Consider the following 23646-nt stretch of genomic DNA (forward strand, 5'->3'; position numbering starts at 1 on the left):
AATTATTTTTGTGGTCTCAAAAATCACTCAGTTCTATAGTAGTCCTAGACACTAATAGCTGAAGTGAGCTGACTCACTGTCCCATACTGTATGCCATGATGGGTGGAACAAAAATGTGAATGACACAACAACAGTAATACAAAAGATATTTATCCTGAGCAAATGTCCAGTAAATTTCTGATTCCACAGATGTGTAGTTGTAGAGACTTATTTTTTTATTATTTCATAGTTCCAATTCCAAATTCACAGGATTGCAAACAGTCCTTCATCATTGAAATTTAAGACCTCATACACACTGAAGTCTATTCTGAAAACTTATCGCCGACACGTGTTTCATCTGGGGTCAATCTCCCATCGACTTTCTCAGGGCTACAATAAGACAAAAAAGCCCATGACTATCTGTACCACTAACCCTCCCCAAGATTAGTATAGTGTGAAATACCAAATGAGGAGATGCATAGGAATCGTGATCCTAAGTTTCAAAAGCTTTTTATAATGTTTTTTAAAAGAAGGATAATGAAGGTATAATAAATAAGAATAGTCGCCTCAAATCAAAGTTCGTCCAATGTGCCGCCAAATGAACATTTCTATTGATCACACCACAAGTGAAACCCAAAGGTGGCAAGTAAAACAAAATAGTATCAGAACAAATCAAACCCATGCCGCTGTGTGAACAAAGGTCAACTCGCCTCATTAATGCAAATAAGTCAATTCATGTCACCGGTGCAAAATATGTGCTATCTCCAATACCTAGTTATCAAAATCAAAATATCCCTTAGAACCTGAAGATCATAACTCGTGAGCACAGTGCAAAAAACCTCATATGTATATGATGACAACCCAACCTATCATTTCAATGGTTCTTACTAATACTCACTTATTGATATGTAATCTGAAAAAATAATAAGTATTATATTATCAGCTTGTTATGTTGACAAACAATTGCATACAACAACATTTATCTAAACATAAATGTGTATTCCACATGGAAACCAACGTAAACTTGGTTCCCAATAGAAGTCTATGTAATCCATGACAAATTAGTCCTATAATACTGACACGCTATATTTGCAATAATTAGCCAAGTGTGTGCATAGCATGACCACAGGTCAGGCCTTGTGGGTACTAAGGACTTGTTACTGGCTGTCCAGCATGCTATAGGTGTGCTGTCCAGTACTGTAGAAAATGCAACACGTCAAGTACCTGGACGAAATAGCTACAAACCAGGTCCTGCAGTTACTGAGTGCTGAAGTACAGTACACGGCCAAAGGTATTAAAATCATTCAATAATACGAATTCCGGTCTATATACTGTGAAAGAATCATAGATTTGGGTGATACTTTGAAAACCTCTTTAGTAAACTTGCTACAAATATCAGCATGGATTCTGGTATAACAATTAAGGATGAAATTAAAACCATCTAGTGAGTCTGCATACCAGAAACACATGCACGGGGATATGTACAATGAAGTGGTGGAGTGAGGCGTTAGCCGTCATGGCTTAACGCCTCACTCCGCCACTTCAGAAACGCAAGGCTACACCATATTTACAATGATATGGTGCAGCCTTGCGTTTCCCCCTGCGATGGCGCTACACTTAACAGTGTAGCCGCCAACGCAGGCACCCTTCCACCATAGTGCAAGGGTGTCTGCGTGAAGGGGAGGATTGTTTATGTGTAGGAAGGTGTCCCTTCCTGCACATAAACAATCCTGAAATGCCATTTTGTCACTTTCATGTGTGCTGCTTCACACAGTACACATGAAAGTCACAAAATGGCATTTTGTTTTAGATTGTTTATGTACAGGAAGGGAATAGCATTTTGTTTTTTCCATGAGTGCTGCACAAGGTCGAGCCCTTGAGCTGTGGTTCAACAAAGGCCCCGCAGCCCCTGCGGTGCGGGGGGTCCCCGAGCTCCAGGGGCCCCATCAGCACATTACCCTGGCCTGAGATCTCCTGAGTATGGTCGGAGGGGGGGCCTCCATGGCCTTTGCAGGGGGGCCCCCTCTAGTTTTGTTAGGCCACTGCCTGTGAGTTGTTAATGTCTTTGTCATCAGCAATGCCAACATTGTTTCCAAGTCACGTGGTATACGTGGCATTAAGGGGCTTCTGCCCTGCTAGCAAGAAGCATCAACAAGTTACTGCTTGCCCATGGTTCTCGGGGGCACAATCCTTGCCTATTGCACAGGCTTCGCGCCTGAGGCCTCTAGAGGCGCCACTCAAAGACTCGTCCATTCCGTTCACTGCATAACAAATAATCGACGTTTGACAACTCTTATAGTTTTCGCTCCTATTGGTTGCTGCACTTCTTAAAAGGAGTGAGTGGGAATGATTGCTGGGCAATACTCCAGGGAAAAACAGGGATGTGGATATTTGGATAGGGGGATATGGCCCAGTAAAAATCATTTAATAGGCGCAACCAAAGAGCGCTGTGCACGCGAGTTGTGAGAAGGAGCCTTATAATGAAAACAATAAACATTCTAAAATTCATGTGTAAGGTCCGTAGCTACCCAGAAGCACCAGAAGCAGAACCCTGTGAACGGAACACTTGTGATATAACAGGCAATGCAATGTGATGTCACTAGGCCCAAACTATGTGCAGAGGGGAGGCCTCCACCGCAGGGGAGAGAAAAGGAGAGACCCCTGTTAGGGAAGTATGTCGGGTATGAATGGATCTTCCTTCCGGTTCATCGTGGTACCATTCCTGTGACTAGTTGGATTTTCTCAAGAAATTGGACAATTCGAGTGACTTGCCTGCACCCCCTGGTAAACTGAAACACATGGTATCACCCACAAAGTAGTGATGCATGATGACATGTTGAAGTCTGCACTGTGACGTGGCCTTGATATAAAAGGCTGGTAACCAGGCACCTGCAGTACTGCACTCAAGGACCCCAGACAGAGAAGACCACTGCTGCTGGCTTGAGTAGAGGCTGAAACTGCAGGGGCTGAGCAGCTCCAAAAAAGGAAGGGGAAGGAGTGGTTCTAAGGGACAAGTGAGTGAATAAACCATTTGAAAAATGAACTGAAAACCATATTTCACCCACATTCTTTCATCCCATTCTTGCCTCATAGCCCCTTACTGCCCTATGATTACCTTCCCAACCTTATATTGCACATTTCCAAACAAATCGTCACTTTCACCCACTTCCCTTCCGACTACAAGTCTACCCCATTGCTCGATCTCTCCATCCCTTCACTTACTTTACCACATGTTCCAACTCCCCCCACTCTCCAATTCCTTTCTTGCAACTTCCCTACTTTCATCTGACTTTGACTCCCTTCCCTCTCCCCGTTTATCCCTGCTCTGTAACCCCTTCCCATTTCCTGCAGCCTTTTAATACCCAATCGGTCCATTACCCTCTTCCCAGCACATTTACATTCCCTTCTGTACCGATCACTTTCCTTACACTATCCACGCTTTTTCTTAACCTCCCTTTACGCACCCCTTCAAACTCCCTACCTTTATCTCATTCTTTCCTTCCTGCTTTCCACCTTTTCCCATTTCATCTCTCCTATCTCCCTTCCCTTCCCATCTCTTCCGTGATGTACAGTAGGCTGGTGTAGTGTGTTATATAATGCACTGCTCTTCTTGCAGCCCTTAATTTTATTTTTTTATCTTTTAAAGTACTGTGGTACTTTTGGGGGAGTACAGTAGTACTTCGAAAAAGATATAAAGCAACATAAACGTTTTTACCTACCTATGCAAACTATGCTAAACTGCCTCATGTCTTACTGTAGCTTAAAAACATACTAATAAGCTATAGCTTACGTGAAACCCGCACCACAGCCAAAGGGTGGTGGATACATTATGGCTGCCTTTTCTCATTTTACGCCACTGGACTCTATGCCACTGCACTCTACGTCACTGTACAGTACCCCACTGCATTCTGTGCCATTGCCTTCTATGCCACTGCACTGTGCACTACTGCACTCCGACGCCTATGCACTCTACACCATGCCAGTGCCAGTGCTCTCTATACCACTCTACTGTAGGCCATTCCACTCCACACAATACCACTCTACTGTACACCACTCTACTGTATGGCTTTCTACTCTATGCTACTGTCCTCTACACCACTCCAAGCCACTGTACTCCCCTCTTCTCCACTTTACGCCACTCTACTCTATTCTACACTACTCAAGCCACTCCACACTACTCTGTGCCACTTCACTGAACGAGCTAAGTTGCAGCCCCATAAACGTGGGGTATGTCCCCTGGGAGCTGGTTATTGGTCCTCCTGTGAGGCTCCAAATGTTCAATAAACACAATAATCGAAAGGTTCCAAATTAATCTCAAATTGTATTGTTCTTGCACAACACAATGATTTCACATGGGAGATTCAACTTAATTTCCCATAATGCATCAATAGTTAAATCACTAATTGTAAACTTCACATATCCCAACTTCACATATCCCAATGCATTTCAGCCGCTGTGGCCTTCATCTGGGGACAATCTGAAAAGTGTAAAGGGACTCATAAATATACAAGAACCACTGGGTTGTAATGCTGTTATACACGTAAACGATGAATGGTGAATTGCTGTTGATAAACAAACGTGAACAGAAAAGTGACCTATGCATCGAGTAAAATCCGCGTGAGTGTGATGGTTCGTCGTGGAGTAAAGTGAAGCGTAGCTATATCTGAAGTGCGAAAGAAAATTCCCTTGAACAGCTGTGAATGGAGTTGCGATAAGCCAAGAAAGAAAATGCGTGAATAAGTGCGATAAACCCATGCGGTAAACCCAGAACGCCGCCTGAAGTTATATTCGAATGAACGTAGTCACTTACTTATGAAGTTAAGTATACGTGGGTAAAGATCTTAGCGTGGAAAGCGAATCCAGTCGATTAGTTAGGAGTGCTCAGTGCTCTGATTTAAATGCTGTGAACTCTATTTCATAGAAATAAAGATTGGACCACGGAGTGCGCGGGAATAGTCAACAATAACAACGGACTAATGGTGTACCACGGTGCAAATAATGAAAATGGAATGGCCATGTTATCCCTGTAATGCTGAAGTGCATAGTGAAATTAACACAGTGCGCAAAGATAACAATCGATTAAAACTACAAGCTGTGGTGCATAAACAAAGAACATAAAAACGTATATGCTGATTTCAACAGCAAAATCTCTGTGTTTGAAGAATTAAACAAGACAATGGGTTAGAAAATGAAAAATAAAAGATAGAAAATGGATGTAGAAGAAAACGAGGTAGCAAAGATGACACAGTTTAAGAAAGTACAGTCAATAAGAGATAAGTCATAGATAACATTGAAACTCCATGCATTCATTCATTCCGTGGGGTTTTATAGAGTTCAGAAGACATATCCAATAGTCCTCGCGGTGCAATCAATGATTATGATTGTCTCTTCCTTCGCATCTGACAATAGTTTCCAACACGCAAAATTTGAGTTGACTAATATTATGACCAGCTTCTATGAAGTGACTGGCCACTGTAGACTTCAACTGTTTGGTTCTAATGTTACTTTTATGTTCATTTAAGCGTGTTTTTATTTTCCTTTCGGTTTGCCCTACATACATTTTACCACATGGGCATTTAAATAAATACACCACGTTTGATGTGTCACAAGTGGCTGTCACTTTTAGTTTAATTCTGTGACCCTTCATAGGATGCGTTATGCAGGGGCCGGTTATGATGTTGTAGCAGGTGTTGCAGTTTCAACATGCTACAGTTCCTCTGTATATGATTTCGCTCGGCTGATGGGATTTTTAATGATATCTCCCAAATTCTTCCCCCTTGTGTAAGCAAAAATGGGTTCCAGTTCAAAGATGTGATTGAAGTCTCGTTCTAACTGTAATATCGGCCAATGCTTTTTAATGATCCTTTTAAAGGGACCACTCATAGTCAAAAATCTGGAAACCAAAGTCATGCGATTTTGTGCAGGTTTCCCTTTTGGTGTTAACAACAATTATAACTAAATCCTGTGTTTTCCTAGATTGTCCGGAGGTGTCACTTCCGGAAGAGGATGGGTCTGTATTCTGAGTCTATGGTTTATTCTGCCTCCGTCTGGCATATATTTTTGCCCATGTATACACTTCCCCAGTTTATAATCAATAGTATCCCTGCGGAATTTGCGAATTTTCCATTCGTTGACCTCTTGGATGTGTTTAAGTAATTGATTATTGATGTCTTCTAGTGTTTTTGCCCAATCTTCAACAGACATGGACTTCTCTAATTCTGTTTTGACGGTGGATAGCTCATTGATCGATACACTCTGGTTCAGAGAGTGATACCCAGAGAGCACGGCATATCTGATAACCTCCTTCAGAGAACTTGAGCAGTGCACGTACGACATTTATTGTATCCACTTCACTCAACCCCACTTCACTGTATGCCACTATAGTCTCTACCCAACTTTTCTGTGTCCCACTTCATTCTCTCCCACTTCACTGAATGTCACTCTACACCACTCTACTCTGTGCCACTCTACTCTACACCACCCTGCTGTACTCCACTCTACTATACCATTTTACTCTACCTCACTTCACTCTACACCAATCTACTGCACACCAATCTAGTCTACACCACTCTACTCTATGCCACTCTACCCTACACCACTCCAAGTCAGTCTACTCCACTCCACTCTATGCCATTCCACTTCAATCACTTATACTGTGCACCACTTCACACCATTGTATTCCACTGATCTGTACACCACTGGACTGTTTGCCATCCTTCTTTAGTCTGCACCACTCTAAGCTATTTCACTCTACGCCATTCTATTGTATCCTGATCCACCCTACTGTATGCCTCTGTACAATATGCCTCTGCACTCTACATCGCTCTACTCTGCACCACTTTACTCTACGTCACTAAAGTCTACTCTGCACCACTGCACTTCATGCCACTGTACTCTAGACCACTCTACTCCAGCCCGCTTCACTCTACACCTCTCTACTCTTCTTTGCACCACTCTACACCACTCCAAGCCACTGTACTTCACTCCACTCTACACGACTGTACTCCACTGCACTCTGCACCACACTACTCTATGCAACTATACTCTAGGACACTCTACCCCACTTCATTCTATGCCACTCTACTGTATGCCAGCCTACTCTACACCACTGCACTCTATGCCACTCCAGGCCTTCGCTCCACTCTATGTCACTATACTCCACTGCACTCTACTCCACTGCATTCTAAACCATTGCAATATACTCTGCAACACCGCACTCTATGCCACTATACTGTGTGCCACTCTACTCTATGCCACTCTAAACTATTCAACTTCACACTACCCCACTTCATTCTATACCACTCTACTCAATGGACCTCTACTGTATGCCACTCTACACCACTGCACTACTTTCTATGGCATTCTACTCAGCTCTATGCCACTCTTCTCTACGCCACTCTATGCCACTCTACTCTTCCCCACTTCCCCACTTCCCTCTATACCACTTCACTCTACTGTACTTCACTCTATGCCTCTATACACTTCGCCAGTCTACTGTACCCCACTCTACTCTCTACCATTTCACTCTATGCCACTGTACTCTACCCCACTCTATGTTATGCCACTCTACCCCATTTTACTCTACCCCATTTCACTCTACCCCACTTCAATGTTTCTCACTTCACTCTATGCCACTCAGCTGTACACCACTGCACTCTTCTCCACTCTACTCTATTCCATGGCACTGCACTTCACTCTACTGTACTCCACTCTAGGCCAATGCACTTTTCGCCACATCACTCTACTCTGCACCACTCTACACCTCTGAACTCTGTCCCACTCTACTCTACCCCACTTCCTTCTACCCCACTTCAATCTACACCCCTCTCCTCTTCTCTGTACCACTATACTGTACACGACTGCACTCCGTGCCACTGTACTCCACTCTGCACCACTCTACTCTGTGCCACTGCACTCTGCGCTACCGCACTCTACGCCATTGTACACCACTGCTCTCTGCTCCACCACTAATGCACTCTACACCAGTCTTCTCTAGCCCACTCAACTCAACCTCACTTCACTCTACCCCAGTATACTTTATGCCACTCTACTCTACTCCACTTCTCTCTAGCTTACTTCACTCTACCCCACTTCACTTCACTCTACACCACTCTACTGTACTGTACGCCCCTCTACTATTTGTCACCCTACTCTACGCCACTCCAAGCCACTGTACTCAACTCCACTCTATGCCACTCAGCTCCACTTTACTCTAGTCCATTGTATGCCACTGCAGTCTACTCTGCACCACTGCAAGCTACGTGACTCTACCCTCCTTCACTCTACCCCACTTCACTTTACCCGACTTCACTCTCCCCACTTCACTGTACTCCACCTGTGCCAACCTACTTTACACCACTCTACCCCACTTAACTTTGCCATTCTACTTTCCTCCACTCCACTCTACTCTACCCACTTCACTCTACCCCACTTCACTCTACCCCACTCTACTCTACGCCACTCTACTTTACTGTATCCCACTTCACTCTACCCCACTACAAGCCACTCTTCTCTATGCCACTTCACTGTTCTCTACTTCACTCTTCGCCACGCTACTCAATGCACTGTACTCTATTCCACTTCACTCTAGCTCACTTAAGCTTTACCTCACTTCACTCTACACCATTATGCTCTTAAGTCACTGTACTCTACCCCACTTCACTGCATGCCTCTTTACTCTTACCCACTTCACTCTATGCCACTCTACTGTATGTCACTCTATTCTACCCCACCTCACTCTACACCACTCTACTATACTACACTCTACTGTATGCCACCCTACTCTACTCCACTCTAAGCCACTGTACTCAACTCTACTCTGTCACTCAACTCCACTTTATTCTACTGTGCTGTATACCACTGCACTCTACACCACTGCACTCTACTCTGCACCAATGTAGGCTATGCGACTCTACTTTATCCTACTTCACTGTCCCCCACTTCACTTTACCGCACTTCACTCTACCCCACTTCACTGTTCACGACTCTGCTCTATGCCACTCTGCTCTATGCTACTATTCTCTACGTCACTCTACTTTACCCCACTTCACTCTACACTACTATACTGTTCGCCACTCTACTCTATCCCACTTAACTCTACCCCACTCTACTCTACGCCACTCTACTTTACTGTACCCCACTTCACTCCACCCTACATGACTCTACTCCACGCCACTCTGCTCTATCCCACTTCACTCTATCCCACTTCACTCCACTTCACACTTCACCACTCTACTCTATGCCACTCTACTGTACGCCACTCTAGCGCCACTCCAATCCACGCCACTGTACTCCTCTGTACTCCACGTTATGCCACTGCACTCTACGCCACTCTTCTGTACGCTACTCCATGCCATTATGCTCTACCCCGCTTCACTCTACCCCACTTACCTTTACCATACATTACTCTACTCCACGCCACTCTACTCTACCCCACTTTATTGTACTCCACTTCACTCTATGCCACTCTATTCTATGCCACTCTACTCTATGTCACTCCAGCACCACTGTACTCCACTCTACAACACATTACTCTACTGTGTTCTATTCTATTCTATGCCATTGCACTGTACATGGAGGAACGTGCTGAAAAAGCACTTCAACGCCTCGTCAGGGGTAGTAAGCGCTATATAAATGCAATTACAGTACAATTGAATACACCTCTGCACTCTACTCTGCATGACTGCACTTCTCACCACTCTACTGTACACTACTCTACTGACTACTACTCTACACGGTGCCACTCTATTCTACCCCACTATACTGTACCTCCCATGATGACCCTACGCCACTGTCATCTAGTCTGCACCACTCTACTTTGTACCTCTGCACTCTGCGCCACTGTACTCTACTCTGCATCACTCTAGTCTATGCAGCTGAGCTCTGTGCCACTCTACTGTATGCCACTCTACTCTACCCCATTTCACTGTATCCAACTTCACTCTACGGCATTCTACTCTACATCACTGTGCTCTACCCTCCTTCCCTCTAACCCACTTCACTCTACAGTGCTTAATTTGTAAAATAATAAATGCCAGGGCCCTGAACAGGAGGCCACTGCAGCTTGCACCACTCATTGCCCTGTCATCGCAGCCAATGACAGTACCAAAACAACTACTAACCATCTCTCTCGTCTACAAGTGCGACAATTCAGATTTTTCCAGGTACCCCAAAGCTAAAGGGTTGGCTAGGGAGGCAAATATTAGTATACTTTAATGTATATTGTATTCATAAACAACCCTTGTTCTGCTTATCTGTAATATGTGGCAGATTGTCATAAGTGGGGTGATGACAATTAGGTGTCGTTGCCGAGCACCGGAAACTAATTAAGTGCTGGTGCCGAGCACCGAAAACCACTGGCTCAAATTAAGCACTGCTCTACCCCAATTCACTCTACACCACTCTGCTCTACGCCACTTCAATCTACCCTACTTCACTCTACCACACTTCACTCCTACCACACTTCACTCTAAGTTTTCTTCCAAACAAAAAAAAACCCATAGAAATTCAATAAAAAAACAAAGGTTAAAGATACGTTATAGTTAAGAAAACTCTATTTATTATTTCTATAGAAAAACTACTTGAACTACTCAAACAATAGAAATAAAATTTTTATAATTGTAGCTTAAAGTTATAATTTCTGCCACGACCAAAACCTTCTATAATTTGTGCACCTTTGTATAGTGTTGTAAACTTGCTACACAGACTAAATCAACTATAACTCGTGCGTTCACCATGCACTGCTTATATCCTTTCATATTACATCACACATAGCATGTTAAATCATAGCATTCATTACAACGCTTATGCCATCTCAAATGACATAATTTATAAGAACACCGTGCATGGTAGAGAACTGAGTTGTAGGTGATATAGTCTTTCTAACGAGTTAACAAAGGTGCACAAGTTATAGGAAGTTCTGATCGTGGTGGAAATTATAACTTTAAGTTATAACTATAATGTTTTACATTTTAAGGTTTGTGTAGTTTAAGTTGTTTTAAGTATGTCTGCAGTAGTATGGGGTTTGCATATTTAATGAGGCATGGGTGTTTGAAGGGAATGGCCACTCTGTGAAGTCTGTCTTCTGTACAAAGCAAAAGGTCTGTGTATCAGCAGCGTAGCTACCGAAGGGGATGTGGATGTCTGAAGGAAGTGGACTCTGCTTGAAGATTTCTGTACAAGGTGCATGCTCTGTGTTGTAGGGTCTTGCCACTTGCAACTCATAAATTGTGCGCTGGAAGTAACCTACCCGAAAAGGGTCTGGTACTGGGCAAAGGGTGTGTATAGTAGGGGTTAGCACCTCTAATGGGACACGGACGTCTGGACAGTGTGGCTCTCCATAAGGTCTTCTGCATAAGCTGTTTGGTATTATAGAAAAGGCTTGACCACCTAAGGGGTCATGGGTGTTTGCAGGAAGTCGGCTGTCTGTGTAGACTTCTGTACAGGGCACAAAGTGTGCGCAGTAGGGGTATGGCCACTAAAGGGGGCGTGGATGGCTAGAGGGAATGGGCTCTCTGTTAAGACTTCTGTACAAGGCATAGGCTGTGCATTGTAGGGGCTTGACTACTCACATTTCATTGATTGTGCCCAAGAGATCACCTAGCTAAAGGGTCTGGTACAGGATGAAGGGTGTGCAAAGCAGTGGTTAGCACACCTAATGGTGCGTGGATGTCTAGAGGAAGTGGATTCTCTGTGAGGTATTCTGCACATGGCATAGGGTTGCATAGTATGGGCTTGACCACCTTAGTGACCTTTTGTTTGGTATTTAAAAAACTTTTTTTCTCCAGTCCCATGGCACTCCAGCGGGACCCATCATGGCTGCAATGTGCTCCCGCAAGAGTACCGTGGGACGCACGGTTGGACATTTATTCTTTGTTCCCCTGTGGAGGCAGGTTGCTCTAGGATTCTCTCACCCCATAACTGCATGGGGTAAGGGTACCATTACTATGCCCCTTGCCTGTTATTTTTATTAGCATTCAGTGCTTTGGGACTGTAAGTGTGAGGGGCCATCACTTAAGTGTGTTTAGTGTATATTTATTGTATTGGTTAGGGTTTGTTACCACTCTGAGTGTAATTGTTTTTTTATCGTGGGGCTAATATGAGGATGTATAATTAGTATTTCGTTTTCAAGTGTACAGGAAGTATATTTGTTGAATGTAATGATTTTTCGAGTGTTTTATGGTCGAGTGGAATATGTTATGTTTTACTTTGCAGATCAAGCCAAACATTCTAAAAGAAATTTAGTGGCATATTCTCAAGGCGATATCGCCGCGTTAGCGGCACCTTTCTGCCACTAAAGGGGCGATATTTTTATCGCCTTATTCTTAAGCTGTCACTAACAGCCGTTATCGACAGATTTCTGGTGATGGCAGCCACTTACAACATCTCCAACGATGTGAGCAACAACTATCGCTAATCATATGCAATGTAGGCGTTCCCGTGCTAAAACACAGGCGAACCCCACTACGCGATATTCTCAACGATCGCCCTGACCGGCGATGGGGTGAAAAAACAGCCGCTAAGGCCCGTTAGCTGCAGGAACTTAAGACCAGATAAAAGGAGGCCTTAAAAAAGTGGTGAAAAGTAGCAGCACATAAGGGAGACTAGCCCAGAGACAGATCTGATGATCCACTGATGCCATGGAGGTACTAATCAAGCAGCTTGGAGCACCAAGAAGGCCACAACAACCTCCGCCAATGCCACCTCTACCAGGACCACCACCGAGGCTGCGCCGAATAAGACAGTGGGTCTATCGCCGACGCACCATCCTCACCGATCTAATGCCAGAGGATGTCATTGCCCACTACAGGCTCAAAGGGACATCCATCCTCCGCATCCTGACACAGATGGCCCACAAGCTGATGGCACCAACACAGCGGATAAGCCAACATGGGGAGAGGAGTTGGCCTAACGGTTAGGGCACTCGACCTCGGGCCTTGGGGAACTGGGTTCGAGTCTCGGTAACGACGCTAAACCTCCTGTGATTCTGGGCAAATCACTTAATCTCCACGTGCCTAACAACAACAAAAAAATGAATGTGTTTCCTCCTCCGCAAACAAAGCTGCTGGCTGTGCTGCGCATGTTGGCCTCAGGTACATTCCAACCAACAACTGCCAGAGACGGAGGAGTCTCACAGCCAGCCCTTTCAAAGTGCCTCACAACTGTTTTGGATGGCATAATCAACCTGATACCCCAGCACCTTCACTTTCCCAACACTGCGCAGGAACAGCTGGAGACCAAGCAAGGGTTCTACGCCATAGCTGGCTTCTCGCATGTGTTGGGGGAATTGACTGCACACATGTCTTACTTATTCCCCCTGCGGACATATACCGCAAAAGAAAGCACACACATTCCATAAATGTGCAGGCAATAGTGTACCACCGGGGATGTGTTCACCAATGTTGTAGCCAAGTTTCCAGGCAGTGTGCATGATTCTTCCACCAGTCCATCATTAACCAGCTCTTTCAGGATGGCACATATTGAAATGCACTGCTCATTGGTAATTACTAACTGAACACACCACTGTGAGAATGCACACATTCTAAACTCACATACAACATGACAATCAACATGCCCACCTACCAGACACAACAACACAAGTTACTGTGGTAACTGGGGCCAGCCATGTAGACAAACCATCCCCAAAGCCATAGCCCATCTGCCACACAATTGCAAATGTGGTGAGAGTTAGGAACCAAGTACGTGCAACGGAGGTACTCGACCAACGAAGAAATAATGTACACAAGGACGAGTGTTGCTGTGGTGTGCCGGACAGTCTTGAGTGTGCAGAGTACGGACATGTCCATGTGGGCACATAGTGCGCTTCTCTGGTCCAGCCAGATGGCAATGAGAGGGATGGTGACTGTCCTACATGACGAGGTGTGTGAACCATGTGAAGGTAGCATGGACGATGCAGAGGCTGTCGAAGCAGCTGTAGGCCACTGCGTAGACCTGTTTGTACATGGAGAGGGAGGACTCAAGTACGATGCCTAGGTACCTAGAGTTGTGGTGGGGAGGGCTGCCGAAGGCGCTGGCCCACCAGGTGGTGCCACATGCTGATGGTGTGGTCACGAGGATGAGGACTAATGTCTCCACTTCGTAGAGCACCCCCCAGCTGTTGAACATCCATGTTGCAAATTGCTGCAATCCTCCCTGTAACCCAGAGTCTGGTATGTGTGTGTGCCTTGTTGAGTAAGAGTATGAGCTAGGTGTCCTTGCAGGTGGTGATGTCGAATGATTCCCTTCATGTAGCTCCAGTTCTACTCAAGGCGTCTGCAGATGCATCTGTCATCTTTGATGTTGTTGGTGACCGAGGTGGCATGCATAGCCTGCTGTATGTTGGAGTTGCATATTGGTGTAAGTGTGTATGTGCAGTTGGAGATACATGTTTTGCAATTCCGGACAGTGCTGTAGGCGTTGCCTGCAGTGGTGTGGCTGTTGCTGTTGATGGTGTAGTGTGCCAGATCCTTGGTGACTCTGCTCCAGTAACTTTTTGTGGCACCGGCTGTGGGTTTGGATGTAATGGGGTTTCACAATGAGGAAGTGTATGCTGTGCTGGTCACACCATTGGCGTTGAGTGTTGTTGATAATGTGGACGTAGTTTCCACATGTGATGATGGAGTCAAAGGTGTGCCCTGCCTTGTGGATCAGTGTTGAGAAGAGTTAGTTCAGTTCAATGTTAGCAAGCAGAGGGTAATCGATTCTGAGTTCTTGTGGTATGTGAGGTGGAGGCTCTGCTCATGGATGAGTATGTGGTCCATGGAGTAGACGACATGGCATGAGATGAAGTTGATGTTCATTGCGAAGCGTTCCCGCCCTCTGTGGGTCCTGCAGGTGAGGGTGCCGCAGACTGTTGCATTGTGGCAGTTCTAGATTGGAAACTGCAGGTGTTGAGCGGAAGGGAAGGTCTAGCGTCAGCCGCTGAACAGAACATGAGCCATGTCTTGTGTGGACCATTGGCATCTAAACGTTCTCCTAGCGTCGACTGCGAGGAGTGGAGATGAGTGGTAAAGCTAGACGTTAGGAGAGCCAGGGACCCTGCTGGGGTAGGTGTCAGGCTTGCGGACATGTGCAGACAGGCCTGACATTGGTGCGCTGTTGGAGTGCTAGTGATGCAACCGCGCAGTGCACACAAGCAAATAGGCCCGGGGGAGGGACGAGCAGCTGTCAGGCAATGTAATTTGCATAGATGCTGGTCATTTTGTCAGGAGCTACACATGGCTCCCATCAATCCCAAAGTAGCAGCAATCGCACACCACAAAACTATTAACACTGACCACACAGCATGCATAACTACTAATGGACACATCTCTCCATTACATGTTACAGGTGATCAAGGATATGCACTCACCCCATGGATGATGACACCCCTCCGAGCCACCAACGCCCAGGCCCAGAGGCAGTATAATTTGGCCCTTGGATGCACCAGGGGCATAGTGGAGCGCACATTTGGTGTGCTAAAGTCACGTTTCTGTTGCCTTGACATCACAGGTGGAAGACTGATGTACAGTCCAGAAATTGTGTGCAAGATGATCATAGCATGTTGTGTAGTGCACAATATATGTGTACGCACCAATGACCCATGGATCCAAGTGCCAGATGCACCGGACGATGATCAGGATGATGAGGAAGATGAGGCAGTTGGAGCACACCCCACAGCTTCTGCAGCAGGATCGGCCCGAAGGAACAGAATCATCACCAATTTCTTCACCTGAGCACGTCACATCGTGAGTGTCCTCAGCAATCATATATACTTTCAAAATGACCCCAAGCACAGTATATGCAAATAAAAAATACTACACATATACCCTGTGTGCATGTTTCTCATCCGCATTATTACATCACTCTGACAAGTGTAAGTGTAACATTAAGTGGTAACAATATCCTAATTTTAAAATTGGGGGGATATGTCACCTCTGAACAGAGATGCTGTTTAGGGTGAGATATGTTCCATATGTTAGTGTGTTAAAAGCGTTATAAAATTCTGATATTCAACGTGTCAAATGTGGCAAAAAATTACAAATAGGGTGTCAATAGTGGTAAACAATGAATATCAGGGTGTCATTTGGGGTCAAATATGAAATTAAGGGTGTCATTTGGGATCAATTATGTAATTAAGGGTGTCATTTGGGGTCAAATATGAAATTTAGGTTGTCATTTGTGGTCAATTATGGAATTAAGGGTGTCATTTGGGGTCAAATATGAAGTTAAGGGTGTCATTTGGGGTCAATTATAAAATTAAGGGTGTCAATTGGGGTCAAATATGAAATTAAGGGTGTCAGAAGGGGTCAATTATGAAATTAAGGGTGTCAATTGGGGTTAATGTAAGCTTCTCATGGTGTTCTGTGTGCCAAGAAATGAAATTTCAGGTAAAACTGTTAATCTGTGTTGCACTTAGAGTGGAAAACTGCCTGCGTTTCCGAGTTTCTCATCGCTAGACACATTGAACTATACAAAATGTTCCCCCAAAGCCTCTTTGCGTGCATATTTTCATCGCTAAGTCAAAAAACGGGCCGCATACACACAGGAAGTGATGTCTGCATGCTTCCTGTTTACTGGAGGAGTGCTGTGCACTTTCACTTTCTCTTTTGAGCACATTACTGGTGATTGTGGAGAGTGCTGGAGGTGATTGGTGGTGTGGTCTGCAGACATGAGAGTTTGAGAGTGTTGCTGTGTCCTATTGAGAGTGTCTCTGTGAAGTGTGGTGTCCTTGTTTTTACGTGTTTCAGTGTCTCCTGTGCTCAATCTTGTCAGGTGTTTGTCTTGGGGTAGTTAACATTATTTGTAGTTGTTGGGGATATTATCTAGGGTTTCTTCATTTTTGGCAGTGGGGATAGGTGTGTGCGGGGAGATGGTGGGTGTGGGCAGGGAGGGCAGGATGTCCGATGGGGTATTGGGGGGCTTCCTATGGCTCATAAAGTTTATCCTGCCCCTGTTGGTGGAGAGGGGAGGCTATATCCTAGCTGGATACCCAATCAGTGTACGTAAGCAGAGGTGGAAGCGTGTGCAGGCACAGATGCTGCGCGTATTTGGAGTTGACCGCACTGTTCGCCAGTGGAAGCACCGCTGGCAGGATACCCTGGCCCGGGAGGGAGACCTCTTGAACTAAGTGGGACTCATCGGTGGCCTAGAGTGTGGTAAGTTCAAACACTAATCATGAATACAGTAACAGATACCAAAATATGCTGTGTGGGACACACTAGTGTCCAAGTGCAAAAATGTTGCAGAGTGAGGCGGGAGACACAAGACTGCATCATATTGGCAAGCATAGGGAGCAAGTTTATGTTACCCACTGCGCTAAAGCAACACTTAGCACTGTTGTGCCAAAGCTGGCACACCTGTGCAAAAATACGTGCAGGATAAAGATTGTTGGTGTACGGGAAGGGTAACTGTACATGAACAATCCAGGCATTGTTTCTGTGACCTGTGCGCTGGCCAAAAGGAAGTGTAAAAATTCTGTCCTCATAAAATGTGGTACGTTAGCTACGCTACCCTTGTACATAGTCTCTGTGTGGCAATGTATGAGATAGGAACAAACGGTGAAAGGAAATAGGACATCTACAGAGTGTCATACACCACCAACCTCTTTGAAACTGCCGTGTGCGATCTGCAGCGATGCATTTGTACACAGAGCATGTATTACATCATGTTGCGTGTAGAAATGGGGCCTTGAGAATGTGTCACACAACTAGTATGTGCAGGTTTGCTAGCATTATTGTCTTGTTTGACCAGACTCAGCATTCACAGGTCTTGTGTGAATGGCAGGCAAAGTAGACCCAATCATGTAGCCAGCATGTAATGCAAACCTACAGTTACATAGCATTTCCAGTAATGGTGATGATTTGTATGATGAATATGACACGTCTGATTTAACGTATGATACCAAGACAAATTTACTTTGTTGTCTCAAAGCTGGACGACCTATCATCACACGGGGTGCCATTGAGAGATTCCAGGACCCACACGCCACTGGTGAGTTTGGACATACTATATTGCCACAGTGCGGTGTGATAAATGTCTGTGTGAAATTATCAACTTTGTAGTATACAGTATGGGTGTGTATCACATGTACCAGGACTACAGTGTGATGATGTATTGTGGAAGTCAGAAGTGTGTACAAATCTGTAAGTGAAGGTGGAGCAATGCATTTGTCTCCCAGTTGTGACTTTGCACATCCCCAGTCAGTGATACACATGGAAATTAGGGCTATGGGTTTGGTCACCACAGCACATGCATGTGGATTACAGAGCGCACAGATAGGAGAGGAGGCATGTAAGTGGTGTTGCCAATGAGTATCAGCAGACATGGAATGCATGTACATTCTTGACTGAGATGACTGCAAGTGTGCCAGATCATGCACAAGGAGGCAGTGGTTTTCAGGCAGCGCGTGCTCAGACAAAGGTCTGCACTGTGATTTCGTAGGTATGCTGCAAACCAGCTTCACAGAAGTGGCAGTGCATAGCTTTGAGTCAAGCATATCAAAGGCATGTTCCCCAAACACCTAGCAAAGATGGCCCTATAAATCTCATTGGCATGTTGGGCCACTGCAATGGTGTTGTTAAGCTGTCTCCTTGGGGTCATTCCATGACCGACTCTAGATCAGGTATCCAAGCTCCTCTGTCCCATTTGTTGACATTACTCCGCATGCATTTACCCTGCATGCTTTAGCTCTGCATTTATTGCTGTGCCATATTCTTTACAATGCAGGCCTCTAGAACGCTATCTGTGAGAAAGCATTACCCACAACAACACTATAACCATTATGACTCTAGGCTGCCGTTACAATGGTGAATGCATTGTAACAGTTTGCATTGTAAAGGCCTGCGCATTTGGCTTTACTCGGGAGTGACATTAGTGGATCCAAGACATGCATGAGTGACAATTTAGAGGAAAGGATGTTTCCCCCTTTCTAACAACAACGCATCACTCATTGTGAAGTAGTGGTGGAGCGAGGGACAGCGCCTCATGTACAAGTTAGTGTTCAGCCAGCCAACGTGTTTCCATGTGTGCTGCATGAAGCAGCACAGATGAAAGTGTGAGTAGGGCTGTTCCAGGATTGCTGATGTGCAGGTAGGGTAACCTTCCTACACATTTACAAGCCCCCCTAAACACAGACACCCTTGCACTCTTGTGCAAGAGTGCCTGTGTTAGCGCTGACTTGATGAACTGCACACAGTTGCTGTGGGACACACAGGGCTGCACATGAGCACTGTACGTATGATGCAGCACTGTGTCACAGGAGAGAATGAGGGTGGTGCTACACACCGAGGGCTAATGCCTCTCTCCTTTGATTCCTTGTGCATGTCACCCTCAGTCAGGGAATGTCATGGCAACATAATTTGACACTATCAGTATAATTTGGATGTGACAGTACATGTCCAATTCCATGCAATGTCATGTCATCCTCCCCAGCATGTAGTCAGTGATCCAGGATTCAACATTTAGTTGTCCAGGTCACTCTCTGCCTTCACATATTTACGCTAGAGTGTAAGCTGTCATGTTGAAGTGATCTTGTATTATCGATTTGAATGGAGAACATTGACATCGTCTAAAGGACTCACAATTTCCCATTGTTCACATTTTACAGACAACATGATGCCAGCGGAGTCACAGGTGAGAAAGGAGAGGTACCTACATATTAAGAAGGTCGCAAAAGGGTACCGCAACATGGCGCGGAGGTACCAGAAGGACCGGGCGGCTGGTATGTGGAAATCAGTGACCGAGGTGGCAACACGTGGCAGACGCAGTGGCACACAGGCCATCGCATGCCCCTCTGGCGTCAGTGGTGTGTCCCAGCATGGACAGTCAGTGTCCCATCCCCTACAACAACCCCCACCCAAGGGACAATTCTACCTGCCCCTGCGGATCAGGTGATTCCATTTACTGTCCGGCACAGCAGGCTCATTATGGACAATAACGTGTTGCTGGCCAAGATGAGGCGGGAAATGGCCGAGCAGACAAGGCACCTTGAGGACATTAAAAAAAAAACTTGGAGTACCATAATATCTGGACATGTTGTGCCCCATCCTCCTCTTCTCCCTTCCACATATGTTTTAACTTGTAGTTTAGGTAGTGTTAGGTAAGTATTTTAAGCGTTAGGTAGTGTAGTTTTAGTCTAGGTATAGTTAGTGTTAGATTTTAAGGTAGTTGAAGTTTTGTAATATTGTATAGTATTTGGGGATAAGTTTCCTTTTCCCTTGGGTGGGGGGGGTGATGTCTTTTTGGAAAAAATTAAAATATATAGATATATATATATATATCTTTGTGTAGGTTAAATGTGTAGTTAGTTCATGTATAGCTTAGATGTCTTTGTCCTGTCTCGTGATGTGCCTTAAGGGTGGGAGGGGGGTTGATGTCTTAGATATGTTTTGCGTGTTTAGGATTAGTTAGCGTAGATAGTTTAGGTACTTTTTCTCTTAATTCTAGTTAGTTTATTTTAGATTAGTACTAGTTATGATTATAGTTAGTGTAGGAGAGCTACATTTTAAAATTTTATAATAAATGGTCACTAGTATGGATTTCTGCTTGCACTGATGTCAGGGGTGATGTGACGGAGTGAGGCTTTTTACCTTGTATGCATCTCATATCATCAATGGACTCTCCGTTGAATGTGTAAGTGTGGTCATGACATGTTACTCAGCAGGATGGATTGTGTCATGATACCTTAGCTGTGAGCACAGTAAACTTGCATGGATAACGGGGTGGCAAGTAGGATTTACGGCCTAGTCTAGGGACAGTCGTTTGGGAAGTTATACATCAAGTGTGACTCACGGAGTTGGCCAGCACATTGTTGCACACTTACAGCACAAGGTTGGGGCATGGGATTGAGAGGATATTGTAGTAGCTACTGTTATCGATCATGGAGATGGATGTATGCACCAGGTACCATAGATTACGTCATAGCCCTGCATCTCACATGCTCCTTGCGCAGAGTCCATCTACATTGCACAGACCTTGGCACACTTGCTGTGTCGTGCAAGTGTGTCAGATTATTTTGAATTATATGTTCTTGTGCATAGAGGCCGAACCTCCGGGCCATGCAAGTAGTAGTGTTTCTGTGGGTCCATTGGGAAATGCATATGGCAGAACAGTGGGCCTGATTCACAAATAAGTCATCTGAGAGTAAGTCATGAGTTTATGTTTTCCGGTATTCACAACAGGCATTTAGGAGTAGTACAGTTAGATGTACTGACTTCACTTCTCCTATATGCCTTTTGTGAATCACTGAAGTTGGAAAGTCATGAATTTGTCACCTTTAACATTTTTGAGCACGCACACAGTTCTGCTGCCCACAAAAGGTGAAATGTTGCATTGCTCCCTCTTGTGCCAGGTTCATGGCATATTCTCACATATGTTACCTTTTGGCTCATAGTGATGCCACCCTTGAAATGGTGGCACTGCTTCTGACTATATGGTAAGTGCAGTGCACCATGCATCCCTTGTCACATTGCCCTACCCGCTCACAGTAGTCACACCATGTGAGGGTTCCAAAGTCAGTAAGCATTGTTTGTCCACAGGAAAGGGCTGACTGACGCCTTACACTTTGGGGTGAGTCCCTATTGCCAACTCTACGTCACTGAGGCAGACAATGTGGTTCAGTCAGTGCCTGGTAGACATATGCCCTTATGTATCTTCATCAATGTGTATATGGTGTGCACCATCTTGGGATGTGAAATGCAATGTGCACCTTCACAACAGGCTTCGTCCAGCCTGTAGGGTATGAGTAGATATGCCAGGAGATTTTCTTTCAGCAATTGTAAAGGGTGACACTACTTGTGGCCTGCAACAGACTTTGCCTTTTTGAAAACATTCATATTTCCATCATGGATGTGGGGCTCAGTTGGGATATTGCTAGATTGGTGTATTGGAGCAATGGGGGCACAGCTGGTCCACACATACCCGGTCCTCTCACTGCCTATCAGGATCACAGTAAAACATTGACATTTGTATTATTTCCCTGGGTGTACCTTTTGGTGGATTCACTGCTCCTACATTTTGAGAGACTGCTATACTGGATTGGTCATGGACAACAGACATCTGTGTGATTGAAAAATATTTATTCACATGTCTGTTGACATTGTTGGAGACTGGACCAGTACTTGACCATGCAATCCCCACATTACATTGATGCCCAGTGGAGGGCCAGACAGAGTCCTTTAGGGTTGACAAGCCCAAAGGATGAGGAAGAGTTCAGTCAGCAGTCTGATTGCTGTGTCATTGGTAACCAAACAAAATATGTCAGTCCATGTCTAAAGTGAGTGTCACAGAGTGTATTGGGGGACAGTGGAAGGTGATATTTTGTGGCTTGATGCTGAGCCCAGAACCAAGTAGAAACTAGTCATTGGCCTAGATGAATGCTACCGCTTCCTTCTTTGCAATAAGGCAGATTCATCCTCATCTTCGACCTCTGGTGTGTCATGTGCCTCACATGTGGGTGGTGGTAGATTGGCTGCAGCACTGTGAGGCTCTGACACATCAGAGGGCAGAGATGTAGATGTAGAAGCAGAAGCAGCATTCATCTACGCCAGACCTTGCTGCAGCAATGCAGTGATGATGATGTGCAGGGCATGGAAGATTTCATCTCGCTGGTGTGCAGCCGTGGCAGCCATTTGTTCCACCTGCATCCGCTCCATGTTCTCCATTATCCTCTGCATGCGCCCCAACTCCTGGCTGCCATCGCTGGAACCACTCTGACTAGACAGTTGTTCCTGTCTCTGAGTCATGACTCCGGCGATGTCAGCCGAGGAGTGTTGGAGAGCATTGAGCGGACTGTGGGTGTCTGTGATGTTTTGTACGTGGTCCTGGATGGAACTCAGACACCCACAAACAGAATCAAGTTTGGCCACCAGGCTGTCAAACCCCACCCACACCTGATGAGCCATCTCCTCCTGGACCTCTAACACACAGCGTTGGAAATCCAGATTTGGGTCCGGAAGGTCCTGAGAGACAGCTGTGGTGGTAGGTGCTTGCTGCTGTGTGGTTTGTGCAGGGGGTGGGGTTTGCACAATGCAGTTGGGTTGCCCTGCTCCTGGAGGTGGGGTGCTGATGGAGTCTAGCAGCTGTTGGAGGGTGTCCGTGTTGATGGTGGAGAATTCCTCCCCTTCATCAGTGAAGAGTGGGACAGGCTGCTGTTCAGGAGGTGATGTTTGTCCCTCTGCAATGTAAAGGGGAGATGCATTTTAACTGTGTGTTTCATGGATGATCATGCATTGGATGAGTCTACAAGCAGACTGCATGACAATGTACATTGTGACTGTTTGGGAGTGGCTGCCTATTTGTTGCTGGATGGTGCCTTTTTCGACTACATCACAGATTTGAGGTTGTACTTGTACATTGTCTTTTCACAGTTTACAGCCATGACTAATGTGATTGGGCAGTTTATACACACAGGCGGCACCAGTTGTGTCCTCTGTTTAGTTTTGAATGTGATGGCGTTTAGCCCACATTGTAGTCAATGTTGATGAACTCCGATTTTCTTGTGTGTGTGCTGCATTGTGGGATACTCGCCCATGCAGCTTTGGTTTTTATGCCCCTTATCCCTTTCAGGCAGTGGACCTCCACTTATATTCATTTCCAATGCTGAGATGTTGCAAGATGGGGTAAATATGTGGCATGGTCAGAGTTGGGACACTTGTGCATTCTTTTCAAGCAGATGTCTTGGTTACGTCA

Source organism: Triturus cristatus, chromosome 1_2 (genome assembly GCF_964204655.1).
Source record: "Triturus cristatus chromosome 1_2, aTriCri1.1, whole genome shotgun sequence".
Classification (NCBI taxonomy): Eukaryota; Metazoa; Chordata; class Amphibia; order Caudata; family Salamandridae; genus Triturus; species Triturus cristatus.